This window comes from Botryllus schlosseri, chromosome 9 (genome assembly GCF_051294905.1).
Source record: "Botryllus schlosseri isolate E-star chromosome 9, Bs_hap1, whole genome shotgun sequence".
Classification (NCBI taxonomy): domain Eukaryota; kingdom Metazoa; phylum Chordata; class Ascidiacea; order Stolidobranchia; family Styelidae; genus Botryllus; species Botryllus schlosseri.
Window position 1 is genome coordinate 3,650,310 of NC_137244.1, and position 20,630 is coordinate 3,670,939.

The window sequence follows — 20,630 nt, forward strand, 5'->3', positions numbered from 1 at the left end:
ATACCAGCAAAGGTCGACTAAACGCATGTTACGGTAATTGAGTTCAGATATAGATACGATTGTTACATCACACCTTAAGGGCAACACACCTATGTTGCCCCGGTTGCTCGGCAATTTTATGAATAGGAGAGAGTAAATCACCGTTTCTTTATTGTGCGCGGCTTTGAGAGAATAGACAGTGAAAGCTTGTTATGAGCGCTACCGGGGCATGCCCCGGCTAGGCATTCGCAAAGCGAAAACACGGAAGAGAATTCGATTTTCGCGGAGACTTTGCTAGATATGGGCATTTATACAAGCGAAATGACAAGAAGGATACGATTTCCGCTGTGATTTCGGTATATATAGATTGGTGTGCGTCTATAAATGGTAAAGAATTGTTATTGAACCGAATATTAGGTGGGGCAATGCCCCAGTTGCCCTATAGAAAGAGCCGCCACTGCAGGCGAGACTGTCAACGCACAAAGCACTGATTTGTCGGGTTCAATATCTCCGTCTGTGCGATAGGAGAACTGACGCACGAATGTAACTTCTGGGTTCGTCAACAAATTCTGCATCCTATCGAGCGGTGTTGTATAATTCCGACCGTATAGGACTCCATCAGTGGAGAGCTGAGAGCTGGCCGAGGGTTAGTGCGGGGACCTCTCTCGAGGGTACCCCCAGTGCCCAGCTATGTCCCTGTCTGGCCCCTGACCGAACGTCTTTAGGTCGGGGGGCCCCCGATTCCGATGTCCCTGTCCCGCCGGAAGCGAGCCGGTTGAGAGCTGAGATGATACCTCGCCCTAAAGGGTACATGCCGTAGAGCCTTCGGGGGCCAGGGTTGAGTGTATTAGCCGCCACGCAATACCCGAATAAGTGGCCGCTATGTGTCCGCCCGTCTGAGTACTCCCACCCGCCCATGCTTGCATCTAATTATAGTTCGCCTTTCTTTTGCCCCATTCTATCACAAGAGAACGGGCTAGGTCCCACGTAGGCTTGATGGCAGCGAGCTGAAGATTACAGGCTACACGATGGCATCATTGTAATTATCGCCAAGACCCGGAGGTTTATCTGGGCTTCACATCTCTAACCTCACTGCGATTGCAGTGTTTGAAAATCCCAGGGTGAATAAGGTGAGCCGAGCCAAAAATCGCCAGTAAAAACGAAGATACGGGCGCATGAAAACAAGGGAGACCGATGGTTATTGTTATTATTGGTGCAGCACAATGGAGCTTATTGCTTTTTTCAAGCTATATGTGCTGCCACGACACGAATTGTGATAACGTTCATTTGTCTTTGCTTTTCCGTAATCTTGGGGACGGCTTTCATTCTCTTCTCCCAGTCATTCTTCAGTTTCTCTCACTAACATGCGCCCCTGCTCTCAGCTGCCGACTTATAGCACGGCTTACTTTCAGTCTGGGCTTTTTGAATGCGCACTACCGTAGTAGCGAGATCGGCGATGAGGAGCCCAGAGAAAGGGGACCGGTGGTGAAAGAGTTCAAGTGTGAAAAGTCGTCCGGAATGATGACGAAAAGCAAAGGCACATGTTACTGTCGTGGCCCACATTACCTTAATAGGCGAAAAGAACCACAGGTGTGTCAATAAAACAAACAAACAAACCTCACTATACTGAATTATAAGTCAAAAACATCATTTCCATATTGCACACTGGTTTAGAAATCCTCAAAAATTAAAACAAATCAAACCGTTAACATCGCTGGTCAACCTATTTCCAACGCGAAAAATGCGGAATACCTTGGGGTTTTACTGGACTCAAAAATGTCTTGGAAGAGTTACATACAAAAAACAAAACTATCACGAAACTGTTGTCTACTACAGCATTAGAGACTATATATGTCGCGCTGGGTCCTTCTGATACTCTTGAAATCCATGTTTCATTCGAATTTACAATATGGCATCCTCTGTTGGGGGCTGCCAGTGTTGGCGCACTCAAGCCTCTGCAAAAACTACATCATCAGGTTCTTCGTATCATAGCTAGGGCCCCAAGGGGGTCAGGTTGTGCGTCCAATAAATCGCTGCTCAAAAGATTCGCTGTCCTAAACATAAAAGATATGCGTAAACCATAATATTGCCAAGTTTATGTAACAGTTCCATTGCGGTCACTGCCTCCGAACATTTCAAAGACTTCTTTACCTCGGAATCAAAAGCGCATATATACAACATACCTAGGCTCCTCCTCGCCACCTCATCCGCGTCAGCGGTGTCTTACAAAAGCCTAGAGGTGGGCCGTGCTATAAGTCGGCAGTTACGGAAAATAAGAAGAATATCGGCCTGGTGTAAATGACCATAGTAGTCGACAAACACCATGAATACCTCAAAACAAACAAAACAACATCACCGCGTCCTCGTCGTCCAATCATCATATGGTCGACAGGAAAGATCGTCGCTCTATGCCGGACCTGATTTGTGGAACAGTATCTCGCCGGTTATCCGACAGTCATCGAGTATGTCCGCATTCAAATCGAAATACAACCAATTTCTACTGAATGAATAGCAGTCAGCCCTCAAGTTTACCGGACCACGACCTGGCATATCGATCGATCTCGTCTTCCGTCACATGCCACCTCATTTTGTCGCTTGTCCTTTGTATTCTGTTCTTTTACTTTTCATTCAGTGGGCATGCCTCCTCTCTACATCGTCTAGAGCAGTGGTTCCCAACCTTTTTGTCTTCATTCCCCACTTCAGATTTATTCCGAGCCGTCATTCCCCACCAGGACTTTGAGCGCGCGAAGCGCGAAAAATTTATATAATTCATGTTTGAATCGGTCAATATGATCGGGAATTGCATATATTTTACTATCAATTTTTTATCCCCTCACGTAATCAGATTTACCGGTAGAGCTGAGTGAGGTGTGTTGGAAAAGGTAGGACCCCTAAATATGAATTTAACATCTTCGGGCAGACCCGTTAGTATATTGGCTTCGTTACATCATGCTATTTCGTGACCTCCAATATCTGCTATGTCAAAAGACATGAAAATCGCCAAAGCTACACTGTTAAAAATATTCTATGCCAAATTACTGGTCTGGTCCTGGCAGCAGTTTTACGACTCTGAGACCAGTAAATTTGAAAAATATTTTCCCGTAAATATTATTGACCGTAATTTATTTTTACAAAGACTGACTGTTAAATTTTTTACGGAAAATTCCTGTTACCTGATGTAACGGAAAACGGCTGTAATACCAAGTTACTGGTCTAGTACAGTGCAGCAGTTTTACGCTGATGAGACCAGTAAATTCGAAATAACTCTCCCTGTAATATGATTTTACATATGCTGACCGTAGGAAATTTTACGGAAAATTTCCGTAACCTAAGGTAACAGAAATCTGCTGTAATATCAATATACTCGTCTGGTCCCTTGCAGCAGTTTTACGTTCCTGAGACCAGTAAATTTGAATCAGGTTTATTTGGTGCGGGAACACGTAAAAAAAAAGTAAGTGTGGATAATGATGAAAATCCAGTCTTTCTTGTGGAGATCATCGGTCAGCAACTGCCTGAATGAAGAGGGCTTCATCAAAACTTCAGCAGCAGTTGAAGGACTGTACTTTGGGCCATGCTCTTTTGAAGGTTCTTCTATAATCTGAACAAAGATTATGCTGTCATCAACACCGTTACAATTTGGAAACTTTGAGACGCTATAGTATGACATACTGCGACTTTTCATATTCTTGTCAATTTCTCAAATAATGATGGCCTAGGATAGCGATGTCGAACATAAGGCCAGCAGGCCGCATGCAGCCTGCGAAGCAATTCTGAGTAGTTTGAAAAACCTCTGTATTACCCAGCACATTTTATAACAAATGTTGAGATATTATTGTAAGATAATGCTTCCCGCAGGGCCACAAATGTCAAGATCATAGACCGTGATATAATTATCCGACAGTGGTGTTATGGTTTTACTCTAGTCATCATCAGGAACAAGTTGGTGATACTGACATCCAATTCCAAAAACTCCAAAAAGTGCACACTGAGTTCATATTTTTATGAAGAAATGAGCCAAAAAGTAGTTATTCGTGAAGTGAAAAAAACTGTTATATGCAGGTCGCATGGAAAATATAATAGTTATAAAAAATACAATTCAAATATATTTGGTCGCACTGCTGTATCACTTCTACTCTAGGCCCCAGACAGACAGAGAAACCCGAATGACGATTAATAATGAGCCAAATTCTAACGTCTGCGTTTACAATTAAATCACTTGTGTTCCTCAAAGCGCATACGATGATGAGTTAACGGCAGATTACGATTAAAACAAAGGGAGCATACAAATATGTCAGCTTATTCCGTGGTTAGGGTCAGTGTTTAAGCGGTTGAATTCAAACGATCAATCTTTGAATTTTTGCCAAACTTCCGTTGTTTGCGAGTAAAGGTGCTGCTAGAATATATCCATATGATATGATCGTGAATGTTATGTAATATACCAAAATGTATACAGGATTGATAATAAACTATTAAAGCGAAAAGTAAGGTCGGGCGTTTTGATGTACCGTAACATTTTGGAATGATTTGACTGATCCGGCCCGCGAGCGGTTTGAAAGTTAGAATCTGGCCAGCGACGCAAGTTGAGTTTTATACGGATACCCTTGGCCTAGGACTTCGTACCTGAATCATCTTTTCCAGCGTGATTGCAAACTTTTCTGGCAATACTCCTTTGCATCGCACGTCCAATGTATTTCGCACGGCATCGTGCTAGAAGCGAGAGGCGAAATGATCCCTTTCTATCGCATAAGCATTCGACGTCATGATTCATAATGCCATAACGCTTCCATTTTCGTGTAGTTCAATGTCAGAAAATGTAATACATTCTTATAAGCCATAGCTTCTGTTCACCATTAAACTGTAACGAAAATACATACGTCTTCAGAAACAGGACTGAGAATAACTTGCCAGATTTGAGCTCGGATACTGCTATACCTACAATATCTGCTATCAACACCTGCAATATTCTAAAGCTAGAGTTAAGCTGTGGCTTCGAAACCCTCAATATCTTGCAGCAACGCATCTTGTTATTATCCAATACGAAAACATCGCGTCGATATAATATCTATCTCGGAACATTCAGCCGCACGTGCTCAGGCTCAGATATGTCTGACGTCTGACGCCACTATGTCTGGAATATGTATGACGCCACAATGTACTGTTCGCTCGACCAGCTACGAATTCATGATCAAACAATTCACAAGGCCATTCGCAGGGAAAAGGTAAAGGACGTCTACTAATCTCGTCTCAATGGCAAAGGAGCATGGTGGCTAAACACCAGCTCCGGTGTTTCGATATATAGTTTGCATCATACATGCGTTAAGGAGTCTACAATGGTGGCAGAACTGGTCCAACAGATAATTACACAAAAGATCATACCTGCAGTAACACTACATAACATACCAAATTCGCTTGCCATGCTACTATTGCTAGACCTTGATGTCTCAAAGGATACTATTTATGAAGCGATATAAACGATGGTATCTGCAATGCCCAAATGTTCGGATACCATTCACCGATTAGCAATCAGCACGGCCATCGATGTCGTAATTTGGTTGATAATTGAAACATGATGTAATTACGAAAATCACAAATATATATGTACAAGTACATAAGACCGTAAGCGTGTAAAATGATCGAATTGTAAGTTCAATAGCAATGTTGCAAATAATGATTATCCAGTAAATCGCTTTTACGAATGCAAAAGTAAATCCGGAATACTTATTATCCAGTAAATTGCTTTTACAAATCCAAAAGTAAATGTGAAATACTGGTTATCCCGTAAATTGCTTCTACGAATTTAATCTGTAATTTTTTTACCCTTTAAAAACAAGTAAATTTAATTTTGACGTTCCCGTATATTAATTTAACGGGCATTTACCGTTAATATAACTGACGGGACAAATTTACCGGTATAATTTGGGTAAATCTACGAATATTTCTAAGTGTGTAAAAGGCACACACGATTTCAAATTGGTATTGCTTTACTGGCTAATAATTTTTTCCCTGCGGGATGACATTTTTCCTGTGGGGTTCAGATCGCCAGGCCAGGAACATTCGGCGCCAGCCATATAGCCGCCTATGGATAATTAAACAAATCAAAATTTTCGGTCAACACATGGACATTCCTTCTCGGCCAAGGTCTTCTTGCTGCTGATCGTTCTGGCACACTTCTCGGAGCCCTATGTTACATGGCCTATAACTTCATATATGTCTTGGTGCGTCGTGGCGCAGTATTGGCCGACGCCGAAGTCCATATTTCTGTAAATTCTACATATTTTCGTTGGGGAAGGGTACCCAATATTCAAAATATTATAGGCTTACCATACGTCCTCTTTTAAGAGGATTTGTCCTCTTTTTTGAAAATTTAGGTCAGATTTAGAGGTAATAATCGCGCTTGATATGCCGTAAATTAGCGCAGAAGTGAAGCTCCTGCGGGTATTTCGGATTAAGCTCTGAGCGAAAAGAAGACCTTTTTTTTTTTTTTAGTCATCCACCTGGCAATTGGCAATGTATAGAGAGAAAAACGTTATTTTGAGCTCTGAGCGGAAGTGATGACCTTTTTTTTTTAGTCAACCGATCACGAAGTGGGAGAAATTTACCGGTTTTTGAGAATTCTTCTCCAGTTTTGCATGTCTGCAATTTCTGAAAAAGTATCCTCTTTTTACATTTCCAAAATATGGTAAGCCTAAAATATTAGGCAATATTAAATCTCGCGCCCATCGAAAAAAAATTTGAATAAGTGACATAAATTCCGAAAAAATATATTCTATAATTTATGTTAATTCACGAAATCATTTTGGGCCCCTTCGAGATCCCCCCCCCCCCCCCAATTGGGGTTAAGGTCCTGTTCGCCACTACTCAACACTTTTGTCATCACAGAACAGCTATTTGCTGGCTTGACTAAACAAGACACGCAACCACACCAGCACGCGAGACAATCGCTAATAACTGCAACGACGTAAAACGTTTTGTGAACCGATACCAGTAACGCTCAAAATTTCGCGAAAGCATTATTTCACGTCAAACCAGTCGTGCTGGATGCGTTTGTGACGCCATCATTGGCCATCCAGAGTTAAAAATGAGGTTTTGTGAACACCGCGCAATATAATTTTCGATACATACATTCCAGAGCAGTTAACTGGTAGCGGTAATTGCGCATATGTCTACGTGAATATGAAGACTGTCCTGTAGACAATTTTGAGCAAACGCGTCTATTCCCCACCAGAAACCATTGAATTCCCCACTAGTGGGAATTCCCCACCGTTTGGGAACCACTGGAGTAAAGAATAGCAAATCCTCCCAAGCATGTTCACATGAGCCCTGTTATGACTCCGTGTTCTTTATATTTCACCACATTAATGATGAAAAGCACGAAGTTGGTCGTCACCATTGTAACGGAAATCACTGAAAAGTAAGAAAGGATTCACATTCAATAGCGTTCTTGTAAGGGAAATATTGGCAAACATTGTTGTAGAAAGGAAAGGTATATTTAGGGCAGGGTTTCCCAACCTGTAGGCCATGGTCCGTTGCGGGCCACGAGACCGTCAGAGGAGCACGCAAATATTTTATCATCTTCAAGTCTAGTCCACGATAACAAACGAAATAAATTAAAACTCATCCGCTTAAGCTTGACGCTGAGTGTTCAAAGCCATAATTTCTGCCATTGGCGAATATCTGTTGGATAATCCCGCCTGTGCGAAAAATTATCGAGACGACAGATTTCGCGTCATCGGGAGGGGCCGCTCACACTTTCACTTGTGTGCCTTGGAGTCGACCTTTATGAAAATGAACAAGCCCAGGCTTTGTCGACAAAAGGAGTTCATGGATCATCTTAAAATAGTACATTCGATGGTTTTTTATTCACCACGAGTACACAACGGGCCATCTACAACAGTTGGACTAAAAACGCTACACAGTGGTTCGGAACCTTTTTCGACACATCGTCTCCTTATCAATCTCGAAATTTTCGCCCCCCCCCCTCCCACATTTAAGGATCCAAAAATTGGATATATTGCCTAAACGGGCAATCACTGGTAATTTTACTACTAAAATAGCCATTTTTCCGAAGTAGGAACACCGGTTTCCGCGTCTAATTTTCGTTGATTTCACATTTTTTTCGCGTCATATGCAGAATAAGCCGTTCTAAAATGTTCGTGTCCTAGTATCCTTTGGTATTTTCGTCCTCTTGTTCCTCAAAATTGCCCACTGGGCCCGATATCGTCCACGTTGGGAACCACTGGTCTAAACTATCTATGCATACCAAACTCTTTGAATTCCAGTGGAATCGACAGACTGCTCTGCTGAGATCAATAACAATCCGCCGGCGTATCCCAGATGGTCTAGGGGTCAGGATTCCTGGCTTTCACCCAGGCGGCCCGGGTTCGATTCCCGGTCTGGGAACTCTTATTCAACTTGAATTCGAAAACGGTAATACCATTCACAGACCCGTGATTCAAGATATTATTTCGTCCGGTCCGCGGACAGTTTCCCGTTTGTAATGATAATGTAGCCTGCGGCCCCAGTCTACCGAGATTCCCCACTACTTGCCTACTACGTCAAATTCTAGTGAATGTATGTTATCATATACGTGTGTGCGCAGCGTGCGAGAGTGAAGCTTACGTGTAAGTTCGTCGAAGCGAGAAGACTTGAATTATCGGCATTTAAAATGCAGGCCTACTCAACTCTAATGACTTGATATCTTGGTAAATTTGGGGTTCCGCGGGCTTATCGATAGCATTGAAATCTTAATTAAGGAATGGACCATGTGTTAATTAATCTGAGAGAAGCAAATATGGCGGCGCCTGTATGACAATGCTGTTCTCTAATCCACATTGTCTTCGGCATTATCGGCGAGAAATGTCTTTGAAGTGACATTGCGGTCGTTAAAATACATTCATTAATACGATTTATTCCTTGTATGTGTGGATAAATGGGCGAATAATGTATCGATTCAGCAATCCGGCCCGCCTAGTTCCTAATTTTCATATATCAGGCCCGCCGAATGGAGAAGTTGCCCGCTCCTGCTTCAAAATATCAAACCATATTTTGAGATCCTAAAAAGAAGATCTGAAAGCTTCAAAAAAGGGTGATTTTGAAAATTTTTCGATCGAGCGTATTGTGTTGACTAAAATAACGGTCATCACTTTGACTCACCCCCCGATTTTTTACGAAACTCTGACGTTCGTTGCGTCGGAGTCGCAGTTTTCGTGGCATTGAAATCCTTTTCAGCGGAGAAGAGGACAAATCCCTCTAAAAGAGGACATTTGAGCGTCCTCCGAGGACACTTTCAATTTTTTTTTTTTTATACATTCCGGCAATCGCGCTTGAGTGTCCGTAAATATGTAGACTACCCTGTATGTTAAACAAATACGCCTATTCCCCAGTGGAAACCATTGAATTTCCCACCAGTGGGGAATTCCCCACCGGTTGGGAACCCCAGGTCTAAACTATCTATGCATGCCAAACTCTTTGGATTAAAGTGGAACCACCAGATTGGTTTCGTGAGATGAACAGCTCCGTGTCAAGGTCTCCCAGATGGTCTAGGGGTCCGGATTCCTGGCTCTCACCCAGGCGGCCCGGGATCGATTTCCGGTCTGGCAACACTCTTTCTCGAAAACGGCAATACAATTCACAGACTTTATTACCCGTAATTTCAGATGTCTTACATAAATAGACAAACATCGAAAGTCCTTGAAAGGATTGTCAGGCGATTGTAATCTTAGAATTTAGCTATATTAAGTCTAAACTACACTATCTATGCATGCACATTGCGCACTCTTTGAACTTAAATGGAACCGCCATATTCATTCGATGGGATCAATAGCGCTGCTTTGCCGTCTCCCAGATGGTCTAGGGGTCAGGATTCCTGGCTTTCACCCAGGCGGCCCGGGTTCGAATCCCGGTCTGGGAACGCTTTTTCAACTTGCATTTAAAAACGGCAATACCATTCACAAACTTTATACCATTAATTTCATACGCATAACATCAATAGAGAAACTGTATACGACTCGCGCTCCCATAAACGACAAAATATGGTACCTTATCGTGTCATATTTTCGGTAGTCGATAAAGTTTTGTATGGTGTGGGAGCTCTAGCCCCCTCTCTCCTATCTGTAGGAAGAAATACTACATCACGTGACTTATCGCATAGTTATAACCGAGCGCATATCGCATATTAGTCCCTTTTGATATGAGACTCACGTACGCCGTATAACCTACTGCTTGAAGTGACCATCCGTCCAATACATATGGAAAAGGCAATTGTCGTCTATTGAACTACCAGTCAAGAGCTACACGCAGGACGCTCGTATCCGCTACTGCCAGCTAAGGGTATTGTAAGCCGCTATCCGCAACATACGGACTTGCGGCATATGCCATCGCAGAATATCGGACAGACAGCTCCTTTCACCGCATGATGCCCACGAGTGAATGACTTAGTTCAAACGAAAAGACTCTTCGCTACTCCATCAACGGACCATTGATACTCACCTGCGACGATACGGAAACTCACTGAGAACACCAGGGCTGCAAGACACATCCGGTATTTACCCTTCTATACCATTTCTGGAATTGTTTGTCGGTCAGCAGTTCGCACATACCTTTCAGTTTAATTTTCCGTGTTATTTATTCCGCGCTTTGCCTATTACCATTTTCGTACATTTATTACGATATATATTAATATGGCAACCAGCAGCGAAACAGACGCAAGTGAAGCTCAAAATAAATTGCATAATTACGATCTTAGAAACCGCAGGGATGAACCTGCTACGGGATCCGGCCTATCCGATGATAATGTTCAAGTCAACATAGGCCTACTTCGTGAAAATCAAAATGTCGATGTCATAACTGCCGAAATTAACGGGCCTGTCACTCAGACGGACGCCGAGGATAATGATGAGGTATCCCGGGGCGCGAGTAGTGAGATTCCCCGGAATGCACCGCCTACCCGTGATCCGGTTCGCATGAACTTAGTTGTTGAACCACACCATCAATACGCTTCTCGCCCACGCGAGAACCGGCAAATTCGCTCATTCGGCTTGACAAAGGAATATCGTGACATGTGTATTGAGGAAGCTGGACGCGCTATTATTTCGTTTAAAGGTGCATCTTTTGATCGAAACGCGCCCGCTTTATACTTCATTAACTAGTACGCATGGCCACAATGATTTCAGACGCTAAAGCCACCGATAATTCTTTACAACACTAATGCCTAGCCTAACCTAATGCCTCCTATTTGCTGTTTGTTTTTGACTACGGAACTAAACATGTATTTTTAAATTACTCGGGAAGTGAAAAGAGCTTCATAAAAGCCCTGACTGATTCATCGGGTAGTCCTTCCGTCGCGTTCCGTTGTCCCAATGACACGATACTTCTCGGCTATGGTCAATCGCAATTGACGCTTTCAATCGGTTCTTCGGTCGAATATACGTTCAGTTTTGAGATCGCATCGCTGCCCTATTGCATAATTGGCTCGGACTTCCTTCGCCATTTTGGTTGGACTGTAAACATGCGCGAGCGCACGATTAGGGATGAGCACAATCATATAACGATCTCAGCCGTTTCGGACGTTCAGAAGGCAGGTTTGGTATCTAACGTGACATCATGTTGTACAAATGACCACATCGCAGCACTGCTGTCACGCTGCCAATCACTTTTTGATTCTGAACTCGACAGACCGCCTCTACATGAATTTGAATTTGATATACAGTTAACACATTACGCGTCATTTGTTGGATCGTTTAATCTGTCGATTCGCTTTACGCTATTGTACTAAACGTGTTACCTGAATAAAACTAAGGATGACTGTTGTACACAAAATTTCGACTTCCGGACGACGCTTGACGGCGCCTCGGAATTTGCAAGAATATGATCTGTCATTCATTTTCGCAGAAAACTAGCTGCACATTTTATATCAATTTTGCCTCAATGACTTCGCCATTGTCTTGATGACAATAGCGTGGTCTCGGTTTTCTTTCATCTTTTGTTCTAAGTCTATATTCATTATTAGACTACCTTGCTTGATTTTTCATTGTGCAGATATGGTCGCCATGCGATTTTAGTGCATGGCTACTGATTTCTGGTCACAGATATCCGTGAAACATTTTTGTATACTCACGATTCTCTTAACATCACCTATGCCCATTACAGCTACTTGGAAAACTTGCGAATTTGGGGTACGGTTGAAGTACGGGGTCTGTAGGTCTTCGCTTTCGCTCCCGGGTCGTATATGTAATGCCGTGAGCACGGGGAACTTATGCTTCCAAGTAATTTTCCTTGTACTGGCTGTGATATCTCGCCAAACTGTTTTTAGATATGGGGACTGCTGGTGCGCGATTCAGCAATTCTAATGCGCATGGAATTTATGATTTGCAACCCCCCAGTTTAAACTCATACTATTTACTTTCACGATTGCATAACGAAGCAGAAGTAGGGTTCCGCCGACTCGCGTCTCGCCCGTGCGCCATTTTCTCGAAATGATCCACTGACCGGACATTATCATACGGTTTTTGGATGAAATAATTATCCAACGTTTAGGCGAATTATACCTATCACACCGTTATTAAGGCGTATTCCACCGGTCGATACGCCATTATTATTATTAATCAGCCTTCGAAGCACACGAAAGTAGCTGGGCGCACGTTTACATTTGCGATATGTTAGGTGTGCGTGCTGTGATTATTACTTATTTGTTATTCCTAATCTTTCGATTCGTTAACTGACCGAGTTATTGATTAGCCCGCGTCGACATGGCGATTTCATACCGACACTCGATTTAGTTCGCCAGCACAACGCACGTGTTTCGACATGCCTTGTTGACCAGTTTGACTTCTATTTCTATTCTACGTCATGATTATGACGTCACCACTACAAGTAGACGTAATTGCAACATATAGCAGTGCTAGGATTCCCCATACAGAGCTGAGCCATCTGCTTCGCTGCTTGCCATATGTGCATTTCCCAATTTTGTGTATACGTTTGCTTGCTACCAGTGTGTTTACCATATTATTTTGCTCGCCTGTTGTTCCCCTTCGTCATTTTCGCCCCCTAGACCGCCAAATCGCTCACGTTGGCAACCACTGGGCTAATCTACCATTCGACGTGAAAAACCAGTCATATAACCATAACTTTAAAATTGATTAAGACATATTCCTGCAATTTGGAGCCAAGTGGCATGGTAAATACCATAACGTAGGTGACCGTTTTTCAACCACTTTCATTTATACTGCGATACCCAATGCGTATCGAATAGATCGGCTTGGGCGATAATCGCACATCCAAAGCGCATCATGGTAAAATTTGATTTGACGAGCCCGACTAGGACGGGGCTCGCGTACTTTCGGTTTTTAATGTTATTTTCTCCGTATAGCTGTAGTGACTATGGTCCGAAAGTGCATGATCCCCGCAGGTCCGTCGGTTTGTCTGTCCGTCGCCAGAACACACTTATCCGATCATCAAAAGGTTTAGGTGCAGGGAATATGACATCAAACAGAACAAATATCAAAAACAAATAATTTTTGAAAGTCTTGCCGTTCGAGGGGTAGTTTATCCCCGTAACATGAGCAAGAGCATGTTTACTCAGTAAACTGTATGTGTGTGTATGCAATAAACCAGTAACTTCATTTTATGTGAGTTAAAACACATTCAACTGATCCGGCCCGCGAGACGTTTGGAGGTCTGAATCCGGCCCGCGACCCGAATTGAAATTGACACCCCTGTTGTAAAGTATACCGTCCATTGTTGTAACCCTGACTGTGTTATCACAAGCATTTATCGTGCAGTATCCGTAGCAGCAGAACCTTATTTTTTTAGATACAGTGTTGAAGCGATGACGCTTAAAGGCAAAGGAACACCATGGATTACTTGCACTGAGGTACTTTGCAATGACATCAGTCCATCCTGAATATGTGATGGTATTGCCTCGAGCGCTTCTTTTGAATCTCTCCCATGTACCAAAATCCATATGAAACGAAGAGCTTTCGGGTAGAGGAGTAGGGGGCCGCCAGGTGTGAACAGTCGTAAGAAACTCAAATACCTGTCCAGCGTTTGGAGTAGTATCATTCTCGTGTATTGTTTGTTCCAGGCTTGATTTCCAAGCATCTACATGTAGTCCATCAGAGCTTTCCATTCGGATATTGGAATCGATGTCGGGAGGCGTCGCAAGACACTCAAATTCCTGTCCAGCGTCTGGGGCAGTATCAATCTCGTGCATAGTCTGTCCCAGGCTTGATTTACAAGCATCTACATGCATTCCATCAAAGTTTTTCATTCGGATATTGGAATCGATGTCGGGAGGCGTCGCAAGACCCGCAAATTCCTGTTCAGCGTCTGGAGTATTAACATTCTCGTGCGTTGTAGATTTTGTCGTTGCTATATTGGAATCCATGCCATCGTATGTACTTTTCCACATGTCTCTACATTTTCTCTTGGCATTTCGTATATTCTCTTTCGATTTGGAAAGAACCGACGGAAAAAGTTTACTGACAAGAAATAACCATATTTCCGTCGGGGGATCTCGTGAGAAGTTGAGTTCATTTAATTTGAAAAATTCTTCAGCAGCTTGTTCAAATTTATTCCGATCAATCGTCACGACACTGCCAAATCTGCCTCCAGACAACATTTTTCCATCAGACAACTTGACCTGACTGATACGACGGACATACGACGTTAACTGCCTCCTTCAAATGTACATATTACAAAATTGAAGAGCACGTGAGTCGGAATGGAATAGGGGCCCATTATATACAGGCACGAGTGCACATGCCAGCGGGGTGTCCGTTGTTTTGACGGAATATGACGCCATTCGAGGAATCGCGCAAAGCTTCCGCAAAACTGATTTCACGCAATGTCGATGTTTCTTTTAAATCACTGAGATATTTTGCTACATCTCTTCGTTCATATAATGGCACCCGTATAATTACGAGACGTCTTCATTCGGTTACGCCATTGTTTTGTTTACCGCTAATTATGTTAAGTGGCCCCTTAAGAAAGCTGAGTATGCATCACATTTGGACAACTAGATAATTATAGTTGTCTAATTTCGCTAAAATCGAGCAAAATGCCAAGTAATCTGATTCCAATCTAATTTTTTAAATGTTGTTATGCTCTAATTCTAATTCTAATCCAATTGTGATATTTTTTAAAGGTGTTCCATCATAAAATCTGTTACGAAATTTGGTATATGTTGCATTGTCACAATGTCTGACAACTTCGTACCAAATTTCGAGTTGGGGGAATGGCAAATTTCGATATTAATGTTGACTTTCCCGTCGCTGATGATAAACTTTTCCCAGTCGTGTTCCACTCTTAAGTCAATCTTCTCCATAGAAGCACAAGCCATTCTCCACGCTCTAAAATGGATCTGCCAGAATGGCTCATACCAACAAACATATCTGATTCTATCGGACAGTCTGAGCGTGCTATCCGCTATGACCAACCTGCAGGCACCGCAAACGCAGAATGTTATATTTGAATGTGGTCGCTTGCTGAATCAAGTGGTTCAGAAAGGCGCCATTGTTGTCCTGGTCTGGGTACCGGGGCATGCTGATATCGGTGGTAATGAATTAGCTGATAAATTGGCTTGGCAAGCTGCCAGGACCAATATCGAAAATACCCCTTCTCAGACGCTTCCAGAAAAAATTAGCCACGCTGAGGCGAAAGCCGAAGTACGTCAATACTGTAGAGCGACCTGGAACGCCGAATATCAACGAAATGAGCGTGGAGGACACTATCGAAATTTCCATAGATCATTGACTGATGGCCACTTTCCATCGATGCATCGACATAGGCTTTACGAACGAATAATATTTCGGCTTCGTTCAGGCCATTGCCGCCTGAAAGCGCATTTATATAAAATTGGATGTAGCGACACCGACCTATGCGACCATTGTACAGTACCTGATACAGTCGAGCATTTTTTGCTGCACTGCAATCGATATGATTTTCATCGGAACTTTTTAATCGACAGGGCGCGCGAGCTCAAAATCACTGCAACACTCGAAAATCTACTGATCATCCCCGAAATGTTATCCCATGTTGCAGAATTTGTTATATCTTGTGGTACTTACTTGTAAATCGGTTATTGACCATATTTTGGTAAATCGCTCATTCTAGTCCGTGATGCACCTGGCCTTACAGGCGAAAAGCGTCACTCATCTTTTCATCAATAATAATAATAATAACATAAAATATGTTACGAAAATTGGTATGTTGCATTGTCATAATGTCCTACAACTTCGTACCAAATTTCGAGTTGGGGGAATGGCAAATTTCGATATTAAAGTTGACTTTGTATAGGTGCGTGCTACAGTCCCGTAACGATATTGAAGTTGACTGTGTATATGTGCGTGCTATGCTACCGTAAAATAGATTAACGCAACGCAAAAGTCGGTATAGAACTGCGTTAGTTTTAAAGGTGTTCCATCATAAAATATGTTACGAAATTTGGTATGTTGCATTGTCATAATGTCCTACAACTTCGTACCAAATTTCGAGTTGGGGGAATGGCAAATTTCGATATTAAAGTTGACTATGTATAGGTGCGTGCTACAGTCCCGTAACGATATTAAAGTTGACTGTGTATATGTGCGACGTGCGTGCTACGCTCCCGTAAAATAGATTAACGCAAAAGTCGGTATAGAACTGCGTTAGTTTTAAAGGTGTTCCATCATAAAATATGTTACGAAATTTGGTATGTTGCATTGTCATAATGTCCCACAACTGCGTACCAAATTTCGAGTTGGGGAAATGGCAAATTTCGATATTAAAGTTGATTATGTATAGGTGCGAGCTACGCTACCGCAAACAGATGTAACGGAAAAGTCGATGTTGGACGGCGTTGGTTTTGAAGGCGTTTCATCCTAAAATGGTTGACGAAATTTGGTATGCTACACCTTAATGATGTTGGCTAACACTGTTATGAGTTTCGTGATTGGGTCTCAATTAGCGGAGTAGTAATTCGTTATCAAAATCGAGTATCTAATAATGTCGCGGTGAACTGGCATCTAGCCTGCGCGTGAGTGTGTACGCGTGCATTCACCGATTCGAGGCTCGGATCCCCCGTCATTTTCCGAGGCTGGATTTCCGAGGCTGTGATCCCCTTTGGTGTACAGGCAGGCCAAAGCTACACGGTCAGTGCACAAGTAAAAGCTGAGCGGCTGAACGTATATAATAAAGTTAATAACTTGAAAATGCGACTTTCAGAGCAATGCGTCCTGGATTTTTTCTGTGGCGAATCAGGAAAATGACTTTGTCTCAAATCCAACTAGGAGAATGGCAAGAGTGCCGATGCACGCGCGCACACAAATAAATGGAATCAAAATATATATAGGTATATTATTTGGATTTGGTAAGTATCGAGAATAAAAAACTTCAAGTAAATTTCCGCAGATGAATTGAATGGATATGAACGCTGTCTATTAATTCAAGACGACCGCAAATAGAATAAAAAACCATCCGCTGATTTCAATCGTCTGTAGTATACGAAGAAGGCGTAAAGAATAGCAAATCCTTCCAAGCATGTTCCCATGAGCCCTGTTATGACTCCGTGTTCTTTATATTTCACCACATTAATGATGAAAAGCACGAAGTTGGTCGTCACCATAATAACGTAAATCACTGAAAAGTAAGAAAGGATTCACATTCAATAGCGTTCTTGTAAGGGATATATTGGCAAACATTTTTGTAGAAAGGAAAGGTATATTTAGGGCAGGGTTTCCCAACCTGTAGGCCATGGTCCGTTGCGGGCCACGAGACCGTCAGAGGAGCACGCAAATATTTTATCATCCACAAGTCTATAGTCCACGATAACAAACGAAATAAATTAAAACTTATCCGCTTAAGCTTGACGCTGAGCGTTCAAAGCCATAATTTCTGCCATTGGCGAATATCTGTTGGATGATCCCGCCTGTGCGAAAAATTATCGAGACGACAGACTTTGCGTCATCAAGAGGGGCCGCTCACACTTTCACTTGTGTGCCTTGAAGTCGACCTTTATCAAAATGCACCAGCCCAAGTTTTGTCGACAAAAGGAGTTCATGGACCATCTTAAAATAATACATTCGATGGTTTTTGATTCACCATGAGTAGACAACGGGCCATCTACAACAGTTGGACTAAACGGGCTACACAGTGGTTCGGAACCTTTTTCGACACATCGCCTCCTTATCAATCTCGAAATTTTCGCCCCCTCCCCCCCACCCATATTTAAGGATCCGAAAATATGACATATTACCTAAACGGGCAATCACTGGTAATTTTACTACTAAAATAGACATTTTCCGAAGTAGGAACACCGGTTTCCGCGTCTAATTTTCGTTGATTCGGCATTTTTTTCGCGTCATATGCAGAATAAGCAGTTCTAAAATGTTCGTGTCCTAGTATCATTTGGTATTTTCGCCCTCTTGTTTCTCAAAATTGCCCACTGGGCCCGATATCGTCCACGTTGGGAACCACTGGTCTAATCTATCTGTGCATGCCAAACTCTTTGGATTCAAGTGGAACCACCAGATTGGTTTCCTGAGATGAACAGCTCCCGTGTCAACGTCTACCAGATGGTCTAGGGGTCAGGATTCCTGGCTCTCACCCAGGCGGCCCCGGTTTGATTCCCGGTCTGGGAACACTTTTTCAACTTGAATTCGAAAACGGCAATACAATTCAGACTTTATTACCCGTAATTTCAGATGTCTAACATAAATAGATAAACATCGAAAATCCTTGAAAGGATTGTCAGTCGATTGTAATCTTAGAATTTAGCTATATTAAGTCTAAACTAAACTATCTATGCATGCACATTGCGCACTCTTTGAACTTAAATGGAACCGCCAAATTGATTCAGTGAGATCAATAGCGATCCTCCGCCGTCTCGCAGATGGTCTCGGGGTCAGGATTCCTGGCTTTCACCCAGGCAGCCCGGGTTCGAATCCCGGTCTGGGAACGCTTTTTCAAGAAGTCATTTTCCGCAGATGAATTGAATGGATATAAACGCTGCCTATTAATTCAAGACGACCGCAAATAGAATAGAAAACCATCCGCTGATTTCAATCGTCCGTAGTATACGAAGAAGGCGTAAAGCAGTGGTTCCCAACCTTTATTGTCTTCATTCCCCACTTCAGATTTATTCCGAGCCGTCATTCCCCACCAGGACTTTGAGCGCACGAAACGCGAAAAATTTATATAGGCTAATTCATGTTTGAATCGGTCAATATGATCGGGAATTGCATATATTTTGCTATCAATTTTTTATCCCCTCTCTGCTCACGTAATCAGATTTACCTGTAGAGCTGCGTGAGGTGTTTTGGAAAAGGTAGGACCCCTAAATATGAATTTAACATCTTCGGGCAGACCCCTTGATATATTGACTTCGTTACATCATGCTATTTCGTGACCTCCAATATCTGCTATGTCAAAAGACATGGAAATCGCCAAAGCTAAAAGGCACACACGATTTCAAATTGGTATTGCTTTACTGGCAAATAATTTTTTCCCTGCGGGATGACATTTTTCCTGTGGGGTTCAGATCGCCAGGCCAGGAACATTCGGCACCAGCCATATAGCCGCCTACGGATAATTGAACATATCAAAATTTTCGGTCAACACATGGGCATTCCTTCTCGGCCAAGGTCTTCTTGCTGCTGATCGTTCTGGCACACTTCTCGGAGCCCCATGTTACATGGCCTTTAACTTCATACATGTCTTGGTACGTCGTGGCGCAGTATTGGCCGACGCCGAAGTCTATATTTCTGTAAATTCTACATATTTTCGTGGGGGAAGGGTACCCAATAATCAAAATATGAGGCAATATTAAATCTCGCGCCCACTGAAAAAAAATTTGAATAAGTGACATAAATTCCCAAAAATATATTCTATAATTTATGTTAATTCACGAAATCATTTTGGGCCCCTTCGAGCTCCCCCCCCCCTCCCAATTGGGGTTAAGGTCCTGTTCGCCACTACCCAACACTTTTGTCATCACAGAACAGCTATTTGCTGTTTGACTAAACAAGACACGCAATCACACCAATACGCAAGACAATCGTAAATATAACTGCAACGTAAAACGTTTTGTGAACCGATACCAGTAACGCTCAAAATTTCGCGAAAGCATTATTTCACGTCAAACTAGTCGTGCTGGATGCGTTTGTGACGTCATCATTGGCCATCCAAAGTTAAAAAATGAGGTTTTGTGAACACCGCGCAATATAATTTTCGATACATACATTCCAGAGCAGTTAACTGGTAGCGGTAATTGCGCATATGTCTACATGAATATGAAGACTGTCCTGTAGATAATTCTGAGCAACGCGTCTATTCCCCACCAGAAACCATTGAATTCCCCACTAGTGGGGAATTCCCCACCGTTTGGGAACCACTGGTCTAGAGGCCCCGCTGGGTGTCTGATTTCAATGACTACTCAATTTCATTTCGACAGCAGCTTCTTCATTGTATCGCAGTCTTGTGGTGTTTTGCATTAATGAAAATTATTAACAAACTGAATCGAGTAAACTGAACTATACATAAGGCTAATCAACATTTTACTGGATTCACCATGTAAAAAATAACTGAAACCGCTGCGGGGGGGGGGGGGGGGGGGGGGGTCAGTAACGAAGTACTTCTACTTGTCGCAGTAGGCTACTTCAAGTATATTTTGCGCACTT

The 20,630-nt window shown here is 42.6% G+C and overlaps 2 non-coding genes across 2 annotated transcripts; both read left to right on the forward strand.

Annotated features, from left to right (window-relative positions):
- The first annotated feature begins 8,307 nt into the window (after window positions 1-8,307).
- On the forward strand, window positions 8,308-8,379 carry Trnae-uuc (transfer RNA glutamic acid (anticodon UUC)). The gene has a single exon. It is a non-coding gene; the product is annotated as a tRNA-Glu (tRNA).
- Window positions 8,380-9,817: 1,438 nt separating this feature from the next.
- Trnae-uuc (transfer RNA glutamic acid (anticodon UUC)) lies at window positions 9,818-9,889 on the forward strand. The gene has a single exon. It is a non-coding gene; the product is annotated as a tRNA-Glu (tRNA).
- The last annotated feature ends 10,741 nt before the right edge of the window (window positions 9,890-20,630 follow it).